The sequence below is a fragment of the Podarcis muralis genome, chromosome 13 (genome assembly GCF_964188315.1).
Source record: "Podarcis muralis chromosome 13, rPodMur119.hap1.1, whole genome shotgun sequence".
NCBI classification, from domain to species: domain Eukaryota; kingdom Metazoa; phylum Chordata; class Lepidosauria; order Squamata; family Lacertidae; genus Podarcis; species Podarcis muralis.
In genome coordinates, this window is record NC_135667.1 from 22755967 (window position 1) to 22774671 (window position 18705).

At 40.6% G+C, this 18705-nt stretch overlaps 1 pseudogene; it reads right to left on the minus strand.

The window, feature by feature from the left end:
• Positions 1-3606: 3606 nt before the first annotated feature.
• LOC114583145 (vomeronasal type-2 receptor 26-like) lies at positions 3607-17127 on the minus strand (annotated as a pseudogene).
• Between the last annotated feature and the right edge of the window lie 1578 nt (positions 17128-18705).

Genomic DNA, 18705 nt, shown 5'->3' on the forward strand with positions numbered 1-18705 from the left:
ATTCCTTGAAGTGTCCTTGACTTCTTTACACAACAGTTAATTCAGAGAACTGCCCATTTAAGAATATAAAATAATATAAAAATATAAAAACAGCCTGCTGGGTCAGGCCAATGGCCCTTCTAGTCCAGCATCCTGTTCCCACAGTGGCCTACCAGATGCCTGAAGGAAACTCACAAGTGGGACTCAAGCACAAGAGCAGGCTCCAGCCCAGCCCACACCCTGCATGGTTTCAAGCAACAGAAGGCAGTGATAGCCAGTAACTTGAATGGGTATAAAAGTGGATTAAACAACTTCATGGAGAATTAGGTGATCAAAATGGCCACTCGTCATGTCTATACATAGCCTCCAAGGTTGGAGGCAGTAAGGCTTCTCCAAACCAATTGCTGAAAAATGCAGGATGGATGAAAGCTCTGGATAAGAGGAGACTGAGAGGAGATATGATAGCCATCCTTCAATAGCTAAAGAGCTGTCACACAGAAGATGGAACAAGCTTGTTTTCTCCTACGCTGGAGGGTAGGACAAAAATCAATGGCTTCAAGTTAAAAGAAAGGAGATTGCAACTAAGCATTATGAAGAACTTTCTGATGGTAAGAGATGTTTGACAGTGGGACAGACTGTGGTAACTGTGAATGTGCTGCTCAAGAAAGCCACATTGAACCCACATTTCTGTAAAATCTATCAGCCAGTCACCAATACACTATTCCTAGTTGCGATGCATTCCAATGCCCCCTAAGCTTGGTGCCCGGTGTGGTGGATCCAGTAGTACTAACCTAAATCCACCTCTGAAGTCACACTCCAATAGCAATGGATCTCTCTGAACAGCAAAATCAGAGATACAGCTGAAATTACTATTAAAGAACATTTTTAAATCAATCAATATAAAGAAATAAATGTCATTTAAAATGTGGCCCATATAATTGAATGGATATGAGCATTATGCAGTATAGAAAGAAATAGAAAGAAAGAAATAGAAAGAAATGAACTCGAAGAGAAGATACAAAAAATAATAATACAGCTGGATTGGAAAGTATGGAAAGACTGAGAGGAGGGAGAAAAAAGTAAGTGATAAATTACCTGAAATAATAGGATAGCTCAGTCAGGTAGAGCATGAGACTCTTTATCTCAGGGTCATGGGTTTGAGCCTCATGTTGGGCAAAAGATTCCTACATTGCAGGGGTTCCACGTGGTCCCTTCCAGCTCTAAAATACTATGATTCTATGATGTGACAAAGCGACATGTGGAATATAGAATCAGCATGATGAGGAGAAACGAAAAACAACAACATGCCAAACCAAGTCAAACCAAAATAACAAGCAAATATAAAGTGTAATACATAGAAGAAAGACTATATACATCTAGGGAGTCCTAGGCTCATTGCCTGTAACTGATTACCACTTCTTCAATGTTAGTTATGAGTAGGGAAATCTTTGAATTCTTGGTTCACTTTGACTGATAAATAAATAGGACATAAATAGCAAAAGTAAATATTAGCCTAGAACTAGAAATAGTGCTTAAGCATGTTTTGTTACAAGGTTTAGATCTTAACAGTTGAGTAGCAAAGCATTCATAAGTCCAAAGTTCGATCAGTGACATTTAAGCTGAATAGCCAGCAAGTATAAGGCCAATTATTTTTGATGGTAGGAAGCTGTTTTGATGAGAACGTACTAGGCTTTTCTACAGTTTCCTCAGATTATAGCATTATATCATACTGTTCTTCATGCCTTCCTAAGAATTAAATTTGTACAAGTTACTCAAAGGTAATTATGAATTATATCTTAAGGGCATGTTTCTCTTAGATGTAAAAAGAAAGTTAGCATGAAGGTGTCAGAGAAGGTAAAAGAAAAGGAAGTACAGAATGTTGGCAGTTTTGATTTCAGCAATGCTGGTTTTCTTGTGTTTTCCCTCTGAAGTTAGCTTATTGTGGTTTCTTATTAAGCTGGTTGTGAAAAAGCTATCATCCCTTTAAGTAGCTGTTAGCTCCGTGTGTAGGCAGAACATCCCATTGATAAGCCTAAAAGAGATTCTGGTTGATGGGGTGTGGGTCTTCTGCAATGCAATTGCCATGTCTAAATAAACAAAGCCTTGGATAGACCTTTACTCTAACCAGAGGATGAAGACTTGTGTTTCTTCTACCAAAGCAGTATGTGCATCTGAAAATCTACATCAAGGAGTTTATACTAAAGATAACCTGACCCTCAAATAAAAATATATCATACCCTTTCATTGAATGGAGAAAGGAACGATATGGTGGCAATAAAATTAAATCACAGGTGGAAAGATAGAATTGTGTGTGAAAAATGATGATGATGATGGTGGTGATGATAACAATAGCGATAATTTAATTCAGAATTTTTATTGCAACTTCAGATTATAACAGAAAGTTCATGGTAGATCTGGGTAATTTGTTATTTATGGTAATAACTATGTGAAAATTTGAATTTGTCCTTGGAAATACAGTATTATCATACATGAAGAAACACAAAAAGTAAGCATGCCTGTAAATCAACTTTCCCCCCATATTTCTTCTAAACACAAATACAACTTAGCATCAATGTTCATGCCCCCAACAACAGTTCTTACTTTATGTTTATGAAACTAGCACTTCAATATACCTAGAACCGGATGTTTTCAAATGGGAGGAAATGACTCGTTGCTGTATTGTATTAAGATATTGTCCAGTAAACTTCTCATGACCATAAATAATTGCCCCTGGATCTGGAGTGGCTCCATCAGCAAAAGCCCCTGGATCTGGAGTGGCTCCATCAGCATAGGCTTGGCTTCGCCTTCCCTCAGGTGGGACACCTGGAGGTCTCCCCCTACCTCAGTCAGTTGTCCAATCCCAGCTGGGGGAGCGTTGCCAAGGAGACCAGGCCAGGTAGGTGAGGGACTACCTGCCCACACAATAGATGGAGGATCTTACCTGGGAATCCCCACTTGGCTCCAGAGCTTCTTCAGGAAGGACGTCGCTGGACTTCCTCGCTCCAAAGTTAGGCCTGGGGTCTTTGGACTCCCCCCCCCCCGGCGACAGGGCTCCCAAAGGATGGAGGGGGGTAATAGATCCCAGAATACCCCCTTTAAAAGGGGGGGCCTTTTCCCTGGCGGGCCTGGCTGCCCCAGGATGTTGGGTGGTGGCACAGGGGCCCTCTGGCTGGCCCCCCGTGCCTGCAGGGGCGTGTGGGCCATGGGGGGAAGCAACGCTGCACGTGGGCTAACCCCTTCCCCCACCAGGCCTGGCGGCCCCGGGGTGCGGCAGGTGGTGTCGGGGGGGGGGGGTCCACGGGTCACTCCCCAGGGCCTCGTAGAACTTCTTCAAAAATGCTGACTTAGCATTTTGCACAAATTACAGACAATCATTTGCAACAGGCAATGGCTAATGAATTGAGTCAGGTTCATAACCAAGGGCAATTAACCACTATTTTAAACTGTAATTCACAGTTTGTACACAACATGATGTGTAAATCTGTTACATTTTTATCATGATATTTTTTACAAATGCACTCAATGGAGAAGACTTGAAAAGTTGAAGAAGTCAGTACATATATTAGGTTTGAAAAAATGGCTCAATTTAATATCTTTGTATGCATAAATCTCCAAACAATTAATTTCCTAGATATTCCTCCTTATTAGCTGGTCCTTTGTGTTCAAGGAAGGCCTCAAGATAATTATGTAGCATTTGGGGGCAAAGATGCAACCTAGTAACCCAGCACTAGAGGACAAAATGGAGAAGATCTCCACAGCCACCATGTATTTTCCTTTTGTGCTTAAATAAGAAGGAACAAAAGACAACCAAACACTGCAAAAGACCAACATGCTGAAAGTGATGAACTTGGCTTCATTGAAACTATCTGGCAACTTTCTGGCCTGAAAAGCCACAATGAAGCTGACAGAGGCCAGAAATCCTAAGTACCCCAGAACACAATAAAACAGAGTCACAGACCCTTCATTGCATTCCAGTATGATTTCTTCAGTCAGAGAATGCATATCAAAATGTGGAAATGGAGGAGCAGTACATAACCAAACAGCACATATAATGGCTTGAATAGTGGAGCAGCCAAGAAGAACAGAACTGGCCAATCTTTTCCCCACCCATTTTCTCATCCTGGATCCTGGCTTGGTGGCCAAGAAAGCCAAAACCACAGTAATGGTTTTTGCTAAAATGCAGGAGACAGCCACTGAGAATATGATGCCAAACGCTGTTTGTCTTAAATAGCAGGTCACTATGTTAGGTCGACCAATGAATAGCAAGGAGCACAGGAAGCAAAGCAGTAGAGAGATGAGAAGAGAGTAGGTGATCTCCCGATTGTTGGCTTTGACGATTGGGGTGTCCTTGTTCTTAATGAAAATCCCCAGCACTGCAGCTGTGATTAGAGAAGAAAACAAAATAAAGAAGGCTAAAGTGGTACCCAAGGGCTCCGTGAAAGAGAGAAAGTTAAGGGTCTTAGGAAGGCAGTTATCTTTGTTCTTGTCTGAGAATTGACCTTCTGGGCATTGGAAACAGTTGTCCATATCTGAAAATGGGACAAAGTTTGTATCAATCACTTAATAATCAAACTCAGAATAGAACTGTCTGATTAAATAAGAGTAAATGGGAATACTTTCTGAAAGTTTCTTCCTCTACACTGGTGCCATTGCTCTTTTGGTCTCAGAATATCCAGCTGGGATTAAGCAAGCTAGATCATTTCAGCATTCATCTTTGACACACACAGACACAGACACACACACACACACACACACACAGACACACACACACACACACACACACACACACACACACACACACTATCAGAGTAGACATTTCTTGTTGTATTTTCACTTATATAAAAATATTTTGATATTTCTTAGGTAAAACAATAACAAGACTCTGCAACCATACATGTGGGAGGTGTATACATTGAGAAATCAATGTATAATTACACTGATGGTGTGAATACACTATGGTTGAAGCACAAATCTCTGTCTTCCAGAGATTTCAACTACACCCATGATATGAATGTTCTGTATCAAAATGTACATCAAAAACACATGCATCATTCGACTTGAAATAAGAGATGGAAATCCCTTCTAGAAAAGCATGACAATGGTGATGAAATCTTGCAGTATACCAAACACATTATCTGGACTTGAAAGAAAATGTTATGGATCTATGTCAGAACTAGACAATTGTCATCCCCGTTCTGTTTTAGGGAACTAGATTGACAGCAGAAAAATGGGATTCGATGTGCAATCCATCATTTAGGTCATTATGTCTTCTACCATTCTAGTCTGAAATCTTTCCATCCGGACATGGAGTGCAATCATAACAACAAAATGGCTCCCCTTCCTTCTTTTTTCTGCTGTAGCCTGGATGACAGTGATCATTACATCTGGCAAGTGGCAGCACCTATCCATTAAAAATGAAGAGAAATAAATTGATGTACCTTTACAAACAAACACACACACACACACACACACACACACACACACACACACACAATGCTGCTGTTGAGAACATTGGGTCCCATGGTAATGCAGGACCAGTGAAAAGAACAGAGCAAGGATACAGGACACTAGAAACAACCAGCTTACATTTTTGATATCAAATTCTGTTCCTAATTCTGTTTGGTTGTGTCTAAGAAAACTCCTAACATAGAACTAAGAATGGCCAGGATATCGCACCAGGACTTTATTGTACAAAAAAAATCTGCTCACTAGGAAAATGACCCTTGGAAGTTGATGCCTTGTTCATTTTTTCCATTTTGTCAAGATAATACAGTAGGGCAGCAGTTTTACATTTACCTTCTCTTGCACTGACTTACATTTATTTATTACAATGTTTTAAAATTTGGATTGGCCTTTATACTTTTTAAATAATGAGGTGTTAATATATATGGGCAATATATAACTGAATTAATAAGAGAGAAAATAATCATTTAGTCAACCACTCTGCTATATGATTTAGTCCCCCATATATGTTACTGAGAATAATAATATATCAGTGTAAGAAGAATTATCAAGGCTCATTATTGGAACTCTTCCCATTTAGCACTTGCTCTTACGTTTTCTGTATACATATAAAAAATAGACAGATAGATTGACACTCCTACTGAATGGAATCACCTGGCATGGTTCTTTATTGTGCCTCTTACTAATTTAAATTTTATCTTATTTCTATATTTGGATCCCACCTGGTTAAATATTCTGTGCCATGTGATAGCCTTTTCATTCACTGTGAATTTCTGATCCGGTAAAGCCTGTGGATCCATCCCTCCTACTTTCACTCGTAAAAACGATTTGTTTGGGAAAAGTACCCAGTTTACAATATCAAATCCAGATACTAATTCACCATTCTCATCAAATGACACTCTGTCACCAGCACTGTTGTTAAAGGAGATACTTCGCAAGAAAGAGTGAAGCTGGAATGAAAAAAAGTGCAAGTCAAAAATTTTAAAAAGAGGGACTTCTGGCGAGGCAAGATAGTGAGTACCATAGCCGCACTGAACTCCTAGGAACCACCAGAACCAACCAAGCTGCTTGTCTGGTCCCCACACCACCTTCACCATCACAGCAATCAAAAGGGAGCCTGTTGAGCCCAAAATGACAAGTGAAGAGGCAGTGCAGAGCCTCACCCCCCCCCCGAGAATCTTTATCCCACCGGGACCAAGAGAACCCCAACGAAGTTCCTGGACTGGAGGCCTCCAACTTACTTTTGCCATCACCACCACCACCAGTGCCAAGTGAGAATGGCAGGAGGAGACCAAGAAAGTCAGGGAGGCTGTGAGGGAATGTGCAGCCTAGCCCAGGCCTGACGCCAAGCCAATATCCTTGGTAACTGGTGCAAAAGAGTAGACTGGGGCCCAGTGAGGAACCACATTCTGGGGACCACACTGGGGAAAGACAAATGCAGCACAGGCCCTCCCCTGCCAGCGGAGATGTGCAGACAGGCACAAACCCCCCCCACATATTTTATTTTAATTTTTAATTTTCAGTTCATTTATTATCAATATTTTCAAAACCCTTTGAAGAAGTGTAATGGCGGTGCCCACGTAGGAGACCTGAACCATTGGAGGCGTTTCCTGGAACTGCTGTCTCAGCTCTGATCTAGGGACCCAACACCAAGCCCTGGGGGCTCCACAACAGAATTAATACTGCCTCTTTTTCTTGTTCTCTTTCCCCCCTTCCCTGCTTTCTTTTTTTCTTTTTTAGTTATATACACAAGCCCCCTTTTATTTAATTAATCTCATTAATGAATTTATATGATTACAACACAATAAAAAACCAATGGGAAGATGGCATAGGCTATGAAATTAATGCCACCCAGTGGTCTAGAATGTGGTCTAAACCTCCCTTGAAATCCATATCAGTGAAAAGAAAAGAACTCACTATGAAACTCACTTATAAATGGTACCGAACACCACAGAAACTGGCCCTGATACACCCAGGAACCTCACAAAAATGCTGGAGAGGCTACACTTCCACAGGCATACACCTCCACATGTGGTGGGAATGCCCCCAAACCCAACTCTTCTGGACAACAGTCATACAAGAAATACCGTATTTTTCGCTCCATAAGATGCACCTGAACATAACACGCACCTAGTTTTTAGAGGAGGAAAGGGGGAAAGCCCATTTTTTTGAGGATCAGCTACCAGTTGTGCAGCTTCTTTTCCAAAGGGGGAAAGCCCCAATTTTTTAAGGATCAGCTCAAAGTTGTTGAGCTTACTTTGCAAAGGGGAAAAATCCTGTTTTTATAGGGTTAAGCTCACAGTTCTGCAGCTTCTTTAGGAAAGGAAAGGGAGTTGTTTCTACAGTTTCCAGACATATAATCTAATCAGCCAATCACATGTCGCTGGGGAAACAAACAGCCTCTGTCTGCAGAACATTCAACAATGGAAGCCTGGGCAAGGGGGTGGGGCCAGAAAGGGAGCCAGGGATCGACCACACATTCACTCCATAAGACGCACAGATATTACTTTTTAGGAGTAAAAAAGTGTGTCTCATGGAGTGAAAAATACGGTAAGCAAAAAGGACTAAACAGGTACTAGAAGTTACCCCGGAACGGGCCCTACTGAGGTGTTATTGGGGTGCTATTTTTATTTTGATTAAATATATTGTGGGTTTTATGTTGATCTTTTCTGTGAACCTCCGGGTATAGGGAGGTATATATGCCTTCCTTGTCTTCTGATGTGAATGGAGAGGAAATAGTGAGATAACTGTTTATTTTTGCAATTTTTTTCATTTTCTGCATTTAAGTGGCACTTGTAAAATTAATCACATCCAGCATATTTAAGCAGTAAAATATTATACTTAACAACACCAAATCATTATATGTAAAGTAATAAAAATAACAAAACCAAAAAAAAGATACTTGTGTGGGACTATTATAAAAAGAAAAACCAATGCTCCAAATCCATAGTAGGCTAATACTTTATTAGGCGATCATGTTTTGCAACATTTTAGTTGGCCTAATGAATATGTTGCCCTAATATGGATTATATAATAGAATAATTATGTGTCTCTATAATAGGGTAGAAAAGTTTGTTTGTTCCAAATAAATAAACCAACAGTTTTTTCCTGTTCTCTTTTAACTCTAGAATTCTATCCACCTTTTGTATTATTAATAAAAAATTACAAGGAGAAAAGAAGTCACATGAGTGGGCAAAGTATTCAAGGAACACAGGACATTGTCAGCAAATATGTGCATACAGTTTTTAAAGAAATTAACTTTGGACGAGAAACACTACCTGCCAAGGTTGTACATTTAGTGGACTCACTCTACCTCTGTTTGGCACGGCTCTGTGTTTCTGCCTAGTTGAGTACATCTTATGTAAACTATGTCCTATGGCATGAACTGCATTGTAGATGGTGTAGCTTTGGCCAGTCATACTCATCTCAAAGAGTGTCCCAGGGAGGCTCTCCAAATTCTCTTCACCACTACAGGAATTATTATTATTTTCCATGCCATCCATAGAATCAGAATACAAGCATCTGAATGCCTTTTCCCAGAAGAGCAAAATAAACCCATCTTCATTTTTTGATTTAGGACGAACAGTCTGCAGGAATTTTCTGAACCCCCTCACTTCATTTAACTGTATAGCAAAAGTGAAGGCACCATCAAAGATTTGCATATCCATCTCCATCTGTATTGTGTCTGCTGAGAAATCCCATTGGGCTGTCATGATCCACACTTTCCCCATAGCTAATGGTAGGATATCCTCCAGTGCTGCATATGCATATATTTTAAATAACAAAAAAGAGATAGTAATAGTTTCTGCATTTACAACCAATACTTGAACACTGGCATTCGATAGATAAATAGCTTCGTCCAAGATGGAATCAAAGGAAGTAAGTGTACCTGCCGCTTGAGAGGTGGCTGGAATTTTCCCCTTGAGGGCTATACAGATTCCATGTTTCAAAAGCATTGGAATCAAGGTCTGGAAAAATTTGTCTCCATTATCATCATCCATTGTGAGGATCCCAACCCACGTCCATTGAAAATGCAGAAGAAGCTGAGCTATCCCTTCATACTGATATTCTTCATTGGGCACCATCCGGTAGAATGAAGGGAGATGGGTTTTAACATCAGTCACTGGAGCAATTACACAATAGGCAATCTATGTAAAAAATATATGTAAATTTCAGTAAAATGTCAGGGAAGTCTTTTTTTCAGGAGATCATTGTGTGAGTGGGGGGGGGGTGACATAAGATACTCCTGAAAAGTCATAATTGAGAAAACAAATGTCTTCAAACTATATAGCAGGGACTTGCCACTGACCATCATTCGATACGATACGATAATCTTTATTGACATTGTCCCATACAGAACAACGAAATTGAAAAAATCTACATCAGACATTCAAAAACCAACAAGCCTGCCATCACAGCTATCCCAGCCTGGTTAGCCCCCTAAAAACTCTGATACCCCATAATTAAATACAACATACGCCCATAGAGACTGGAATGACTTGAGAGAAACATCACCTCATATTATGTTGCAAGGCATTCTTGGAAGTGTTGCTGTCCAGCAATGGTATACAGCTTCCCACCAAATGCTTTAAAGCTAAAGGTCCCCTCTTCAGAGAACATGAAGGATGCTCTTTCCTTTCAGTGTTCTCCAATGACTGAATCCTTTTGTGAGAATCTAGGGAATGAAAGTGGGCTAAGGGGTAGAGGGGGAAGATCGAACTTTTGAGTGAGGAGGGAACCATTTGTTTAGTGTGTTATGCCTGTTCCCATTTACATGTTCTAATTGTGCATTTCCACTTTGCGTAGGTATGTTGTATGCACTTTATAAACAATCCCTGCCCAATTTTGTTGTTTTTTTTTAAAATAAATTTTTATTGATTTTCCAAACACATAATAAAAACAAACAATACACAAAACAAAAACATACAAACATATAAACATGCATAATTTCATATTCTTATTTTCATACACCTTACTTCCTGGACTTCCCCATACCTCCCTTTTTCTGCATCCTTGTTTTACATTTCTTCAGCAACTCCTCCAATTAATTAATTATTTAAATCACTTTCATTAGGTTCTTTTTTTCTTTAACTTATTGATTACAGCTGCAATTCTCTATTTCTTAGTTCCTTAACATCTTAACACTCCTCAATTTTACAGCAATTTTTAAGATATATTTTAAATTTCTTCCAGTCTTCTTCCACTGTCTCTTTCCCCTGGTCACGGATTCTGCCGGTCATCTCTGCCAGTCCCATATAGTCAATCACCTTCGTCTGCCATTCTTCCAGAGTGGGTAGTTCTTGTGTCTTCCAATACTTTGCCAGAAGAATTCTTGCTGCTGTAGTAGCATACATGAAAAACGTCCTATCCTTCCTTGTCACCAATTGGCCAACCATGCCCAAGAGAAAAGCCTCAGGTTTCTTAGGAAAAGTCCACTTAAGCACTTTCTTGATTTCATTATAGATCATTTCCCAAAAGGCTTTAATCTTCGGGCAGGTCCACCAAAGGTGATAAAAAGTACCTTCAGTCTCATTACATTTCCAGCATTTATTATTGGGCGAATGGTAAATTTTTGCAAGCTTGACTGGGGTCATGTACCACCTGTAAATCATTTTCATTATGTTTTCTCTTAAGGCATTACATGCCGTAAACTTAACACCGGTGGTCCATAACTGTTCCCAGTCAGCAAACATAATGTCATGACCAATATCTTGTGCCCATTTAATCATAGCTGATTTCACCGTTTCATCCTGTGTATTCCATTTCAACAGCAAATTATACATTCTAGACATGTTCTTAGTATTGGGTTCTAACAGTTCTGTTTCTAATTTTGACCTCTCCATCTGGAAGCCTATTTTCCTGTCCTGTTTAAATATCTCATTTATCTGAAGGTAATGCAACCAGTCTCGTACCTTGGACTTTAATTTCTCATAACTCTGTAATTTAACTTTTTCACCATCCTGTTCTAAAATTTCACAATATTTTGGCCATTTAGACTCCATATTAAGTTTTTTCACCTCTTTAGCTTCCATTGGTGACAACCACCTGGGAGTTTTACTTTCCAATAAATCTTTATACCGCATCCAAACATTGTATAATGCTTTCCTAACAATATGGTTTTTGAAACCTTTATGCAATTTTACCTTGTCATACCATATATATGCATGCTAGCCAAATCTATTATCAAACCCTTCCAGATCCAAAATGTCTGTATTCTCAAGAAGCAGCCAATGTTTCAACCAGCAAAAAGCTGCCGATTCATAGTAGAGTCTTAGGTCCGGCAGGGCAAACCCCCATCTATCTTTTGCATCAGTTAAAATCTTAAATTTTATTCTGGGCTTTTTGCCCTGCCAGACAAATTTAGATATGTCTTTCTGCCACTTCTTGAAACAGTCCATCTTGTCCAAAATCTGCAACGTCTGGAATAGAAACAACATTCTAGGCACAATCCCTGCCCAATTTTGGTTGGCTACACTTTGGCACCTTTTTTTTTATTTATTTCACAAAATTTATACGTTGCTTGGTTGTTGTTGTTTTTAAAAAACCCCTCAAATGACAACTTACAAGCCTACTTTAAAATATGTAAAAGTTAAAATACTAGAACACATTAAAATTTCCTCAACTTTCTAAGCATCTAGGTAGGCTTGCCTAAACAAGAATGTTTTTGCTGTTGTTGTTTAGTCGTTTAGTCGTGTCCGACTCTTCGCAACCCCATGGACCAGAGCACATCAGGCACTCCTGTTTTCCACTGCCTCCCACAGTTTTAACAGGTGCCAAAAAAAATAGACAGGGTGTCCCTATGTTGTCACACTAAATAGTTAAGTTCTTACAAATGCATCATGGGTATTATGTGGCACTTGTAGTAGTGTTAATTCTGTCATTCAAAGCAGTCGAGTAGGCATACATGGAGTAAGGGATTTATGGTTTTTTTCATGACCAAGTTGTAATTTACTGCTTGTACCATTTGCGTCTCGAGGCCTCAAGACCAACCCCCAAAATAAATACACACAGACACTTATATTAGTGTCAGAGCTGCCCGAGGTCCCAGCTCACAAAGGACCAACGCCAGTTTGTTGTTATATACAAAAGTCTTTATTGAAGTTCAGTTTCGCTTTCACAGCCGCAGCACGCAGCTCTACGTCTCAAACTCTAGACCGCTGCTGCTTTGGGAGTCCCCGCTGGCCCCTTGTTTCTGGTGCGTCCCCCCTGGGACCCCCCTTGCCCTGACCATCGGCGCCCCCTTCTGGGAATCTTCTGATTCGCTGGAGAAGCTCATGGAATCTCTCGGGTCACTGTCATACTCCCCTACGCTGCCCTCAGATTCTTCCCCTTCGCTCTCCATTTCCTCTCTCCCCTGTGCCTCTGCTCCTGAGCCCCTGACAATTAGTTTATGTTTTGGGGCAAATTTTTGGCCACAACTTTATTGAAATACAATCACGTGAGTGGTATTGGCTTAGGCATTGACTCCCCACTATAACTGACTCCACTTCTCAGGGTGATCGTCCAATGGGGTAAACCAAACAAGGGAGCTAGGTCGATGAGGACCAACCTAAGCTCACCCCGGGGTTCCTGTGGTCCTGGCATGGCCCTAGCCCTCAAGCGGATTTCGGACGAGATCCAGGACCCCCAGATTCCTTTAATGGAATACTCAGTTCGTGGAGGGGCAGATGATGGCCGCACCTCCCCTCCCCACAGTCCAACTGAGCCAATGCCTAACCGCCACCTTACAAGTTGTGATAATTTGCCAAGGGGTAGGCGAAAACCAAATGGCTAAAGCCAACCTGCCAAATGGAAAAATTACTACCTAGCCCCTGTTCCAAAACAGGTGACCCAAACCAAAGCAAGGTCAAGCGACTCTACCTAAACTAGGGAGGGTGGGCAGGTGTTCAACAGTGTGAAGCAAGTGCCCCTCCTTGCAACACACTGCCGTTATAAAAGCCCCTGAGATCACGCCACTTACAGGCTATTGGCTAAAATTGCCTGGTGTGATCCCAGGGGAATGGCCAGGACTTCTTGCTCCTCCCCCCCATTTTAACCCTATCAGGTGAGCTCTTGGGTCCCACGCACAACCAGGACCCTCTGTTATGAGGATCCCATTTCTTTGGTTGCTAGTATTTTATTGTATATTTTATTTAAATGAACAAGGAAGACTTCATTAATTAGATCATTTAGTCAGTTGCTAGGTTTCTTATTCTGTCTTTGACTACACATTCTATGCCAGAGACACTGGAATGAGGTGTCACAATTGCCAGTGGGAGATGCTCTGGCCCAGCTGCAAGACATACCCTTAAGTGGTGGCAATTTCATTTGTAGTTGTTTTTTTAGGGGGAGGGAGGGTTACCACTTGTGCCATCCCATCAAGAATGGGATTAATTGTTCACTTTTCCTCTTGCATGAATAGGGGGCCAATTACACAGTTGTGTTAACTACACATTCATTGTTTGCTGACTGACACTTTTCCCCCCCAAAAAACAAAAGAGAAGCTGAAAAGGTCAATAGTAGAAAGGTAAATATTATCTATAATAATAATAATAATAATAATAATAATAATAATAATAATAATAGGTAAAGGTACCCCTGCCCGTACGGGCCAGTCTTGCCAGACTCTAGGGTTGTGCGCTCATCTCACTCTAGAGGCTAGGAGCCAGCGCTGTCCACAGACACTTCCAGGTCACGTGGCCAGCGTGACAAGCTGCATCTGGCGAGCCAGCGCAGCACACGGAACGCCGTTTACCTTCCCACTGGTAAGCGGTCCCTATTTATCTACTTGCACCCAGAGGTGCTTTCGAACTGCTAGGTTGGCAGGCGCTGGGACCGAACGACGGGAGCGCACCCCGCCGCGGGGATTCGAACCGCCGACCATGCGATCGGCAAGTCCTAGGCGCTGAGGTTTTACCCACAGCGCCACCCACGTCCCTAATAATAATAATAATAGTTATTATTTATATCACGCCCATCTGGCTGGGTTTCCATGTGGGAAATCTGCATAGCCAATCCAAATATTTTACCTGTGGAATCTTGTAGATGCCTAAAAGAGTAGCCATGTAAAGGGAGATTTCAGAGTCGAGTCCTCCAATGACGGCCATCAGATTCTTCTGCTTATTGCATTTGAAGTTGGGGACTACAGTTTTATGACTGGAAAGAAGTTTCAGGGTGTTCTGATGAGTCATCCTTGCATTTGTATAACTGTCATAAATGTGGAAGTCGAGGCTGACATTTGGTAGAAGTTCAGGGTTCTCGTTTATCTCCTTGACAGCAAATGCCAAGGACAAGATACGCTGGTAGCTCTTTGTCCTTGAACTGAAGAAAGAGTTAATTAAGGCAGATATATAGCTCTTCATCAACCATCAGTTTTTCAAACATTTGTTAGATTACATCTAATTGGAAGGAATATTAGGAAAGAATCTTGCCTGCTTTGTAAGTTAGGATTTAATAACAAATTTACTAACAGCAGCTAGCACGATAATAGCCAAATGTTGGAAAACTTTGCAATTAATAAAGATTGATCACTGCTATAATATCTATGGCTCCATTTTCCCTTTTTATTAATTGAAATATACTCAGAGTTGAGAGTGGATTTCATGCTCTTTATTCAGCTCATAGTGGTGAGGAGGAATGGAAGTTCCTCCACAATATCTGCTTTATATACATTATTTAAACAATGTGCTGCACGTGATTGGCTAATTCCGGGATTCTCCTGTAGGCCAATCAGGTTGTGGATTCACTTCCACCTAGAGCTGGATTGGGTGGCTCCTGCAGACCAATCATACTGCTGCATTGTTCTAGGACCAATCAGACTGCTACATTCTGAATCCTATTGTTCTAGGACCAATCAGACTGCTGCATTTTGGATCCTATTGTTCTAGGACCAATCAATCTGATGCATTTTGGATCCTATTCAACTCAGTACATAACATTAATAAATGTTTATTAATATGCATATTATTTTTCTAACAACTCCCCCCCAATGTTTTAATAACCTTCTTGTCAGGTAACACATTATGCATTTTTGCTTCTTTTATGTATTATACTTCAGTTGTATTTGTTATGTTGCACTGGTTTTAAATGAGATCTTGTGCACAACATTTTATATATATATATATATATATATATATATATATATATATATATATATATTGTAATGATTTGTTGGGTCTCTGGACCGTAATAAAGATAGATAGATAGATTGATTGATTGATTGATTGATACACACACACACACACACACACACACACACACACACACTTTATATGACTTTGCAATATTGGAGGAATAATAAATAAATAAATAAATAATAAATATCATGACTTCAGATGCACAATAGTAGTGCTTAAACATTTATTGCTCTGAACCATAGATCTTAAGATTTCAAAGGGAAAGCATTAATAAATCCAAAATCATATTAGTTGTATATAAACTGTAGAATATGCCAATATGCATGCGACAAGGTACAAAATATTGTATTCTCAGTCAGTTTTGATTAGAAACTACAATGCTCTTATACATTTTCTAAAGATTCAACTCAACTACCCCCAAACACACACACACACACACACACACACCATTGTTCAGCAACTATGGAAGATCTGTAATGCCACATAGGAAACCTGGCTTCGCATGAAACCAGAGTGGGGAAGGGAAACAAAGCTGAAGGCAGGTTGCACAACAGCAGTGGCCCTGGCAAGGCAGCAAGAAGGGAGAAACACTGCAAGGGAGGAAAGCAGGGGTTCAGACACTGGTAGAAGTTTCAATAAAGCAGGGTTGGGAGGAACTGCGAGGGAAATTGCCAAAGATATAGCTTTGAGTACTATGGAATATATGGGAGGTCCACATTAGTTATCTATCACATACGAAGCTGCTGAGGAATGAAAGACAGAGAAGTCTGAGTGCAATGAGAAGGGAACACAGAATAACTATCTGGTGGTTTTAAAAGAAAGCAGAGGTTTCAGTAGACTGAACAGGGTTCAACATGGGGGGGGAGCGGCAGTTTTAAAAAATATATGAGTGCAGTGAAAAGGGAGCTTGGCAAAGTTCTGTTGCGTTAGCTTTTCAGTCTTAGCTACAGTTATTTCTCCTGGCTAAAAGTGGTTGGTTTGATTTATTTATTTGTTAAAAATCCCTCAGTGCCCCCCCTCCCACATTTTGTTTTAAAACTACCACTTTTTTTCTCAGCCTCACTTCACCTCCATTTCCTCAAACTTCTTTAGCTGAAAAAAGCAGCTTCTCCTCCCCTCACACACAAACCTGGTTTTGAAGACGAAGGTGAGAATCAATGCAAAGTAGGGATACATTACAGAAGATAGAAGTGGCTTCAGAAATGCAACTGGAAAGGGGAAATGAGAAGGGGAAACCCTGTGTGTTAACATGGAGAAGATAGCCGGGGTTTGTTGAGTAGATCAAGCAGGTGCAAAGCCTTACTTCTTGATATATGTGTACAACATACCCAGAATTCATTAAGGACATTTTTAAACCACTTTTTTCAAGGAGTAATAGTTATGACCTGGCCTGAAGTACGCAGAGAAAACATACTCCTTACATAAGTTTTAGTTCTTCCAGAAACACGTTTGTGGGATGTACCCTGAATGATAGTTCATCAGATAAGTAGCCATACTGAGTAACCATAAATCCAATCGTTAGGTCCCCTGACTGATAATATTGGTGTGGGAAGTAGGGGGAATCAACCATGGTATGCCTAACAGCATGTGACTCACAGTCAGTCTGAGGGAGTCGCGGAAACAAGAGAAGCAGAGGCAAAAGAAACAACCCCGTCATCTTGAGCCACATATTCATGCAGAATGCCCAGCATCAATCCAAAATAAACGTCCAGTCTGTTCAGTGGCTCTGGACCCTTTCTGATGAAGGCAATCTCACACAGATCAGTCTGACAGCTGTCACCCTGCCTTTACGCCACCCAACACCCCAGCACTGAGTATTCAATATCTACTTTCAGAGTTTGTTAATTATTGTGATTGTGATCAGAGAAAATCCACATGGGATTTGGCAATATGCATGAGGACAACTAATAATTTGTGATAATCAAAGTTTTCAAAGATGTCTCCTCAGTGTATTGCATTGTGCAAAACATTACTTATGGCTGAACAATAGAATAAAGTATTCTTATTTTTAATCTAACTTAATAGATAAGCCTCTCTGATTGCTATGACAGCTGGATAGTTTTAGGATACTGACCATAATTTATGTTTTACTGGAGTTTCTGAATTACTCTGCATTCTAGGGCAATATTCCACTCTATTTCAAGGACTGTTATTGCAATTTTATGATAGCATAACCCAACTTTGAGGTCATTTGAGTGGATGAATTATTATATAAAGAGCAAAGAACATAAGAACAGCCTGCTGGATAGCAGGCACATGTAATCAACGGCACATGTAATCCAGCATCCTGTTCTGACAGTAGCCAACCACATCCTTGGGGGACTCCATTGTTTTACTTCTGTCTATTTGGTGAACTCTCAATTTATTCCTACTATTTGCTTGCTGTAACTTAAGCAATTTGTAATCCACAAGAGGACCATTCTTCTTATTCCTTGAAGTGTCCTTGATTTCTTTACACAACAGTTAATTCAGAGAACTGCCCATATTCATAAGATAATATAAAATTAGCCTGCTGGGTCAGGCCAATGGCCCTTCTAGTCCAGCATCCTGTTCCCACAGTGGCCTACCAGATGCCTGAAGGAAACTCACAAGTGGGACTCAAGCACAAGAGCAGGCCCCAGCCCAGCCCACACCCTGCATGGTTTCAAGCTACAGAAGGCAGTGATAGCCAGTAACTTGAATGGCTATAAAAGTGGATTAAACAACTTCATGGAGAATTAGGTGATCAAAATGGCCACTCGTCATGTCTATACATAGCCTCCAAGGTTGGAGGCAGTAAGGCTTCTCCAAACCAATTGCTGAAAAATGCAGGATGGATGAAAGCTCTGGATAAGAGGAGACTGAGAGGAGATATGATAGCCATCCTTCAATAGCTAAAGAGCTGTCACACAGAAGATGGAACAAGCTTGTTTTCTCCTACGCTGGAGGGTAGGAAAAAAATCAATGGCTTCAAGTTAAAAGAAAGGAGATTGCAACTAAGCATTATGAAGAACTTTCTGATGGTAAGAGATGTTTGACAGTGGGACAGACTGTGGTAACTGTGAATGTGCTGCTCAAGAAAGCCACATTGAACCCACATTTCTGTAAAATCTATCAGCCAGTCACCAATACACTATTCCTAGTTGCGATGCATTCCAATGCCCCCTAA